The 9,682-nt window shown below is 40.1% G+C and overlaps 1 pseudogene; it reads left to right on the forward strand.

The window, feature by feature from the left end:
• Nucleotides 1-3,067: 3,067 nt before the first annotated feature.
• LOC149312338 (tetraspanin-7 pseudogene) lies at nt 3,068-3,808 on the forward strand (annotated as a pseudogene).
• Nucleotides 3,809-9,682: the final 5,874 nt, after the last annotated feature.

The raw sequence follows: 9,682 nt of genomic DNA on the forward strand, positions 1-9,682 counted from the left end.
AGATGGGATCTCTGGTGCATTTGGGGGTAATTTAAGGTTTGTGTGTTTATATAGAACTAGACAGTATCTCATTCTTTTATTATTACTAGTGGTGCAGTGGTGGGAATACAAAATTCAGTAAAAAACACACACTGTAAAAGCAAGTCAAATTAACCAGTTCATGATTGCAGCTGTGAGATGTTTCCAATGAATACAAAACATGGCATCTCTATTTTGTGTTAACATAGCAACACATAAAGACAAGATTTCAGATTTTGAATGAACACATGGTGTTGCTTAAACTAGCATTCTCATTTTCAGATTAATGTGGTTTTTAATATGTTTTTTAATATGTTTTTTTTATCCCTAATCCAAAAATGTTCTAAACTTGTTTTCATGAGTGGCTGAGATAGTGATTGCTTTCTGATGGTTCAGTATACTCAAGCTTTGTTTCATGCACAAACATATTTAAAATATTGTATAAAGTTATCTTCTGTCTACATATATAAGGTGGATATGAAACATAAATCAATTTAATGTTTAGATTTGGGTCCCATCTCCAAGATATCTCTATATGTAAATAGTCCAAAATTTGGGGAGGGGGAATCTGAAACTCTTCTGGTCCTGAGCATTTTAGATGATACTCATCCCGTATTAATTATAGCTCACTTTACTGATTGTTAGGAGTCTCGGATGGATTAATAGATTAGACCAAGTTAGATGGATCACTGGGGCTGCATTTGCACTGCAGAAATAATCCAGTTTGACACCACTTTAACTGCCATTGCTCAGTGCTATACAATTCTGGGAACTAATTTGTTGTGGCACTAGAACTCTCTAACAGATAAGGCTTAATGTCTCACAATACTACAATTTCCAGAATTCCATACCATTGATCCATGGCAGTTAAAGTGGTGTCAGACTGGATTATTTCTGCAGTGCAGATGCAGCCTAGATGAGATGGACAAAGTGTAGCCTATGGATTGATTGTGGTCACCCTAGAGTCATCTTTGTGGCCTCCAGAGGCCACATTTTGGAGCACTTCTTTCGCTCCAAATGCCCCAAAATGATCTCTAGCAGATGTAGAGGGCATTTCTGCATTTTTGAAGTCCCCCTTGGATCTCCCAGGAGTCAAAACAAAAATCCCAAAATACCCGCTAGGTGCCTGGGAACGTCCAAAAGCATGCCCCAATGCAGAATAGTAGTTAGTAAAGAGTCAGATAACCTGTCTGTGGTGGCTCTTATAAAAGCAAACCTTGCCTTGGGCAAGTGGATTTTAATACATTGGTGGGAAAGCTCGGCACTATTAGGTTATCTGCTATAAAATAAAAAAGATTTGCTAGTTTTAAACATTGTCTTCCTGACCAGTCTTCTGTATGTTGATACAGAAACTGCAAATAGAAAATATACTGTGTCCAAAACTAATCTTGTGCTGCCAGCTGCAGAATCCTTTCATTTTATGACTTCCAGTTCAAAGCAAACAGCAAATAATTGATCCTTTAGACAGCTCTCTATTTATTAAGCCTTAAATCAATCAAATGGAAATCTAAACTGTCTATTTATGTCACCATCCTGGAATCCCACATTGTTCGCTATGTATGAAAGTCAGCACAGGAGCAAAAAGGGTGGGCATTCAGCTCAGAAATCCTCATTATCTCCACACAGTTGTCTGGTTTCCTGGAGGAATTTTTTCTTTCATAGATAAATGTATGGTTTAGTGGGAGGAAAAACCCTTTAAGAACAGAAATGTGACTTTCCTTCATTTCCATAACGTGGCATGATATTGTCCGTCATCCTGTATCCCAGAGGCTCTCCTGTATTTGAAAATGCTGCAGTTCCATAGCATTATTCATCATGGAACACTATAACTGCATAATATTCTCTCCTTAATGTTTTATTCTTACATCCCTTATCTGTGGGAGTTTCCAACTGTGGGTGTTCCTAGCACTAACAGTCAAAAGACTAACTAGTTTATCTCTCCCTGTTTTTTGGAGAAAAGGAAAACAACAACTACAGAAGAAGCAGTGTGGAAACACGGCAAAATTACATGTGGAAAACAATGTTGTCTGAACCTCTCATACAGTTCAGTCAATGAGGCAGGACAATTGCATGACAGAAGTCATGCGGAAGAAGACCCAGTTCATCTGGAAGTACCCTATCCTGCAAATTCCTGGCATCTTCTGCACTAAGAAATACATGTCATCTGCTTGAAACTCTGGAATGGGAACTTCTAGCATGTTTTAGCGCTGGCTGGGAAAGACTGGAAAATGTGGCAATCTTCAACTTGGGGTGGGGAGAGCATTATGTTTAAAAAGAACCCATATCTCTAGACATGGGAAGTATCAGAAAGAACAAACAGCTGTGGAGGGAAATCGGTTCTCTGTGGCAATTAAGTGCAAAGCAATCTTTGAGCGATAAAATCTTGCTAGAAGAAGCGAGAAGGCAGAGACCATGACGAGTGAATTAGCAGCTGGTATACCAAGGTGGGGCATGCAACTCGAGAAGCAACGACTGAAGGAAACTCTGGAATGGGAAGAGAAAAGACAACCCTCATCTCCCAATGAGAGTCTCTGGTGTGCCGAGACAGCATGTACTTCAAGCCCAGCACTGGTCCAAGACAACAATTTCACTGGAGAGACAGTCCAACTGGTGTGTGATCTTCCTGACAGTCCAACCTGTTACTCTGCTGGAAGCCCAGCCACTGATGAGTCAGCCTATAAAGAAAAAGGGATTTATAACTGCTTTTGACAAGTGAAGCAAGCAGAGAACAGAGAGATCCACAGTTCCTGTCTGTGGCAGCTGCCCTGGAAACCCTGCAATAATATTCACCAGCACAGAACAGCTCCAAAGACCACCACAACCACCACCACCATCATCATCATCATCTATCAAAAGCAACCTGAGGAAGTACTCCACATTTCTCAGAAACCCCCAGTGAAAGCAACAACTACCACACAGCTTGTAAGGTAAAGAGTAACCTCTTGATGTGGCACCCAGGAACATTGATTAGAAGCATCTAAGCATCACGTCTTCTTCCAAATCAGTCACCATCACTGAAGAAATTGATTTTGATCACCATAAAGGTACCATGGTGGCTTTGCTTAAGCTTTTTCTCATGGCTTTCAGCTTTGTCTTTTGGGCAGCAGGTCTAACGATGCTTACCATTGGTATCTGGGCTAAACTTTCACTGGAGACCTACTTAGTGTTGTCCACCAAGGAGTACCCTAACACCCCCTTCATTTTGTTGGTTACTGGAACTGCTGTCATCATCTGGAGCTTTCTGGGTTGCTTCAGTGCTGCCACTGAACATCGCTGCCTCTTACGCACTTATGGGAGCTTCCAGCTGGCTGTGCTAGTGGCTGGCTTAGTCGTGGGGCTCTCCAGTTTGTTTTATCGCAAGGATATCGCAGAAAGTTTCCAGAATGGGCTGCAGGAAGCCATACAATCCTACACAGAGGATGAGGAGAAGGCGGAGGCTCTGGATTCTATCCAGCGTTCCTTGGACTGCTGTGGGGTTGAGAGTTACCATGACTGGTTTTCCTCACCCTGGTCGATGGAACAACAGACACCAAATAGCTCAGTGCCCATGAGTTGTTGCAGGGCACGCAAAGGTTGTCTGCACAGTCCTCTCCCATCAGACGCCCTGGGTATTTACCGTGATGGATGCTTCAGCAAGGTCCATGACTTTGTCAATGATAATATGTTCTACATTGCCACAGCTGCACTTGGGCTGGCAGTCATGCAAGTGGTAGGCATTGTCTTGGCTTGTCTACTGGCTGCTCAAATTCCATCACATGCCAGGCCACCAGGGGGTGCTCTTCCACACTAAAGGCTTTTTTATTGCACAGCTTAAAAAAGCAACTTACTGCTGCCGAATTGAATTCTACTTTGGGCTGCACCTGGATACTGTCGCACGCATTTTTACTCCTGACACTGCTGGCCGGGTGCAGCCCGAGTAATTTCCAGCTAGAATGCGAGCTCAGCTGGCCGATTTGCAAAGCCTGGAAGCTCTACCCGACCGGTGGCATTGGCAGCAAAAATGTGTGTGATAGTATCTGGATGAAGCTCAAATTAGAATTCAGTTCGGCAGAGGTAAGTCACTTTTTTAAGCTGTGCAATAAAGTCCTAAACCTGGAGCATACTAGGGCACACAGCACTGAGATCTTTCCTTTTCCAGTCACTCTTCCAAAGGTATTGTGGGTGCTTTCCATCCCTTGAACAATTTTGTCATCACCTTCACCTCCATGGCACAGGACCAAACCTTTCAACCACACATGCCTCACATGCACTGCCACCATAGTCTTTGCAGTCACTTCCACTGCAAATCCCTTCTAGGAGGTGCCTGGTCCTTTGTTGCCTCATTGCTTTTCTTCACCTTTTGATTTGTGTCTCTGTGCCGGAGAACCTCCTCAGCATCTTTCCTATTATTATTATTATTATTATTATTATTATTATTATTATTATTTTTGCAAGAGAGAGAAAACACTTGCATTTTTTTGTTTCTCTTGCAATGTTCCTTGGCTTACCCTCAGCTTCCCTTTTAACTGCTTCAAGACAACTGGATTGGCAGCAAGGCTATAAATTCTGCCTGCGGGTTTTTTGTTCTTTTCACTGAATGAAGGCGAAATAATTTCCACCTGCAAAGCTGTTCTCAGTTTGGATGCTACTTAAAGCCATTTTCTTGTATCAACAGGGGAGAGAAGAACAAGCCACTCTCTTTTCTTGGGGCAGCTGGTGAAACGTTTTGTTATAACATGTCACTATTTTCAGTGCATGCAAAGGAGTGGGGAGAGCATAGGGCAAACAGACATTTATGTGGTTAAATATGGATTATGTGATGAAAGCCTTTCTTAACTTTTCTGAGGGAGAAGGGGAGGGAAATTAAGGGCCATAAGTGTCAAAGTAAAGAAATCTTAAAGAAAAGAGCCAGTGTTTTTAGCAATCAGCTAGTTGGCCATGAAAGCCGAAATGAAGTAAGGTATATTTCCTTATGATGTAAGATGGCTTTGATGTTTCATGAAGGAGCTTATCTCGAAAAATAATTGGCAATTGCAGCTTTCAGGCTGGAGAGAGAGAATCTCAAAGGAGCCTTTGTAAGTTTTTTAATGTGATAGAAAACTTAATTCTTGGCCAAAGTCCGTGAAAATTTGTACTACACAGAAGAATGTTGACTGCTATCAAAAACATTATCCATCGATTTGCACTCTTGAAGGAGCAATGTCTAATTACAAATACCTCTGTGTGTCCCTTCCCCTCCCCCAGCTATGTATTTTTATCTTTTTAAATAGGGGAAAGCCTTATATAGTTTACAAAACTCTTCCATAGTTTTCCAGTTGCAATCAATAAACTAGCAGTCAGATTTTCAGCTGAAGCCAAGGGCAAAAATGCTGTGGAACAACAGGCACTCAATGGCCTGTGCCAAATAATGTGGAAAAGATGAAGCTATACTTAAAAAAATTCCAGAGAGAGAGAGAGAGAGAGAGAGAGAGAGAGAGAGAGAGAGAGAGAGAGAATGGATTAGAGTTGACTGGCTGGGAAACTGGAAGGATATGTGATTCCTGAAAGCCAGCATGGTATATAGTGGTTTAAGTGTTGGACTATAGATCTGGAGACCAGTGTCCAAATCCCCACTCAGCCATGAAAACTCTCTGGGTGATTTTAGGCAAGTCACAGCCTCAGAGGAAGGCAAAGGCAAGCCTGCCTCTGAATAAATCTTGCCCAGAAAACTCTATGATAGGGTCACCATAAGTCATAAATTACTTGAAAGCACGCAATAACCATCACAACAAATGTGATTCCTACAGTGGAAATTATCACATATTCTATAGGGAAAGAACTCTTCATCTCTTACATTTTCTAGCCATGGCCTAGGTTGATAAAATGATTTCCCCACAATTTTACCATTTCATTTATCCCTGGTTTGTGTCTTTTTCAGAATATGAGATATTCTATTAAATCTTCAAGCTGTGAGAACTGAAATAGTGTGCAAGTAAAGCGATATAGAATATTTATTCTTTTTTTGATCAGCCTAACCACTAGAAAAGAGGATTCAGCAGAAGACTTGGACTACATGAAAACATTTTAATTTTCAAAGCTTTTGTGTCTGCTATCTATTTAGCAAGGCAGTACCTTCTGGATACACAAGAAAAAGTAAGAGGTTAATAATTTCAAGCTTGAAAGAAGTTTATAATAGGGAAGAAATATCACAACAAAACAGGAACAACACGGGAATTTTATAGCCTAGTGTTTCAAGTTAAGCTAGGAAGAGTAAACACTGGTATTTGATCATAATTATTATTTTCATTTGCTGCTTGCCCCAACTAGAGTAGACCCACTGAGCCAGTTTCTGAATGGTAAGCCAATATTTATGTAAGTTTCACTGATTCACCTGAACCATTCTATTCAATTCTAATTGAGACTAGTAATTGGATTTAGCCCTATAACTGATATCCTGTAACACTTACCAAGTGAAATTCCCTTTGAAGTATGGGGCCTTCATCTGAGTAAAGAGCCAACATAGTGTAATGGTTTGAGTGTTGGACTAAAACTCCATGACACCAGGATTTAAATCCCAGCTCAGCCATGGAAAGGGACTGACTTCAGGTGTGTAACATACTCTCAGTTTGAGAGGATTATCATGGCAAAATCCCCTGATCAGTCTTGTCAAGAAAACCCTATGACAGAGTTGCCATAGTTCATAGTTCAGCTGAAGACACATAACAACAGCAAGACAGGCCTAAGATTGTGTTACACAGGATAGTGAGATAGTGGTTTCAGCACTGGACTATGGCTCTGGAGACAAGGGTATGAATCCCAGCTTGGCCATGGAAACCCACTGGATGATTTTGGGCAAGTCACACTTTCTCAGCCTCAGAGAAAAGCAAAGGGAAAAACTCTCTGAAGCAAAAAAAAAGGGGATGGAGAAAGGAACGGGGGTGGGGAAAAGAAGAAAAAAAGAAAAAGAAACGTGGCAGCACCATTAAGACTAACTGGCTTTTATTTTCTCTTGAGCTTTCATGGGTCTGCATCCACAAAAGATGGTGCAAAAATAACAACCAATTAGTACCATAGAATATAATTTGTCATGGACTATATTACTGAACCTTTTAGATTATCCTAGAACTTTGTAGAGAAGTGTGAATTCATCATTTCTGTTTCTTTATTGAATGTGCACCTAATGCTTGACTATGTGTGGCTTGTTTTTTTTTTTTTAAAAAAATCTATATTTAAAGAATGTTTTTATCTGTTGTGTTCGCTTCCTCAGGAGGCTTAGTGGGTTGAGAGGTGATCAATAAATACTTTTAATAAATGATAAATAGTTGTAGCCATGTTTATTACGAATGTCCAATTAAAATAAAACAGGATGGCATTCTACGAGTGTTATAATGTTGTAAGCCATAAAGTTATAATTTTAATTTTGTTAGTTATTTATGTCACAACTATTACCATGATGTTCAGTGATATATGGGAATCACGATTTATGAGTAACTTTAGTTCAATTTTATTTTTTACTAAGAATTCGGTATGGTATGGTATGGTATGGTATGGTATGGTATGGTATGGTATGGTATGGGAGGAAGTCAATGGGTGTGTGTGTAAGTAGGGCACTGGGTGATGCCAACCCTACTGAAGCCACTGCATCAAACCTCCTCACATGCACTTTTGCTCATCCAGATGCATTTCCAGATGAGGTCTCTAGCCCTTAAAAGCCACTTTTGCAACTCTTCTATTTTCCCCTCCTTTAACAGATTTTCTAAGGTAAGCAAAAAAAGGCAGGAAAGGGGGTAGAAAAATCACGGAGGGCCAATAGTAGAATATTGCACTGTGTAAAACGCCTGCAAAATCCCCCAAATTAGGCTGGGCAACTCCATGATATAAGTCTTGTCTGAAAAGCACATGAAAAATCAGGCTGGAGTTTGTCTACCAGTCTGGCACCCTCTTTCGCCTAGGCTTTGTTGCTGAAAGAATTAATGAATACTTCCTTCATTGGCATTTCTTCAGGGTTAGATATAAAATTCATAGCAGGAAGTGTTTGGGGATCTTTGGTGTAATTGATTTAATTAGCTGAGAAACATATGGCCTTGAAGACGGCGTCAGACACAAATACCTACTCTCACTCTCTCTCTGTGTATGTGTGTGCACGCACATGTGCATGCACACACGTGTATGTTTGCATTTTAATTTCAGAGATAAATAAAACATAGTATAGGGACCCTGTAGCTTGGAAAGTTTCCAAAGTGGTGCATATGAGTAACATATGGCGCTAAACATGGGTGTCTTCAAGAACTCAACTGGGGGATAAAAACAGCACTGAGTTGTTCCATATGTTTATAACTACTCCTTCACACATTCATTCTTTTTAAAACCAGAATCAGTTATACTTTTTAAAATCTAGCAGCTACTGGCAGTGGCTAGCATTCTGCCTCTGTCCTCAGTTATCAAGTCAAATGGAATCAGATATAGCAAAATGCAAAAACTCACAGCTAATTCAGTTCCAGCTGCCTATTGAAGACAATTACCTCACTGTCCTAGGTCATTATGCAACCTGTTTTCTTAGATATCTTTATTTTCTGAGATGGATACATGGACAGGTTATGAGCATTTTAGACCTAAAGAAAAAGGCATTATCAAGGCTTTGAATTTTCATGAACTTTGCATGACATTGGGCTGGAGTAATTGGCAGTTTGTTAGATGGCCTCAGAAAGGTCACAGAGTGTGAAAAGCAGCTCTGCTGCAACACAAAAAAGAAAGGAAATGTCACCGAAGTTCTCTGGTATTTATGGTTATTGTCTCTTTGTATCTCCCAGTGTGCATTAGAGTCTGAGGGAAAATCTGCAAAAGGTCTTTAATCTTGCAGGCAAGAGTGGAAAGCCTCTAATGAGAGGCTGGACTTGGGAATTTACATGGGCAAAACTAAAAGGGGCAAAATAATACTTTTAATATTGTGTGTAAGCATGCTTTTGCTATCTCATCTCACTTCCAGAATATAGTTTCTTCTAAAAATTACTCAAAATCTTCCTCCCTGGAAACCCCACTCCTTTTTTTAGTTGTAGGTCTGCTCTTGCAACATAGAATAGGTCTGATCTATCTTCTGAATGGCAACCTTAAAGATATTTGAAGAAGGCTACCATGTCTCCCTTTGATCTTCTCTTCTGAAGGTAATCTTCTCTATCAGCCATTCTTCATGAGATCTGGAGCCTGTCACACTACACTGTTATTAAGGCACATGCTGAATTTAAAAATCATTTTATTAGAAAGCTTCTCCTACAAGTTTGGATTTTTTTTACTAAAATAATATTAGCCACCTCACCACAGGAAGCTTTCTTTCAAGGAGAGAATGGGTTACAAATTGGAGATGGTTGCTTTATGATGAGCTTTTGTATTTTGAACAAGACAGTTGGAAGTTTAAATCAAGAGAGATGATTCTTAAAGGCAAAGTTCTTAAATGGTTTGCTTATATGCAACTTAAGGACAGATTTAATCAAGGCAAGAGAAAGGCAGCCATAAAGATTAGAGAAAATGAATTTTATTTAGAATTGCATAAAGATGGTGACCGTGTAATTGAAAAGTGTATAAATGGCTTTGGAAAATAGAGACAGATGAGTTTGTAAAAGCTCAAAATGTGGGGCATAAAGTTCAGGAAAAGTAGAGGCACTAGAGATCACATTGCAAACATACACTAGAGACCACTAGAGATCACCAG

Source organism: Sceloporus occidentalis, unplaced genomic scaffold, assembly GCF_023333645.1.
Source record: "Sceloporus occidentalis isolate IW3139 unplaced genomic scaffold, rSceOcc1.0.p SCAF_5, whole genome shotgun sequence".
Taxonomy (NCBI): Eukaryota; Metazoa; Chordata; class Lepidosauria; order Squamata; family Phrynosomatidae; genus Sceloporus; species Sceloporus occidentalis.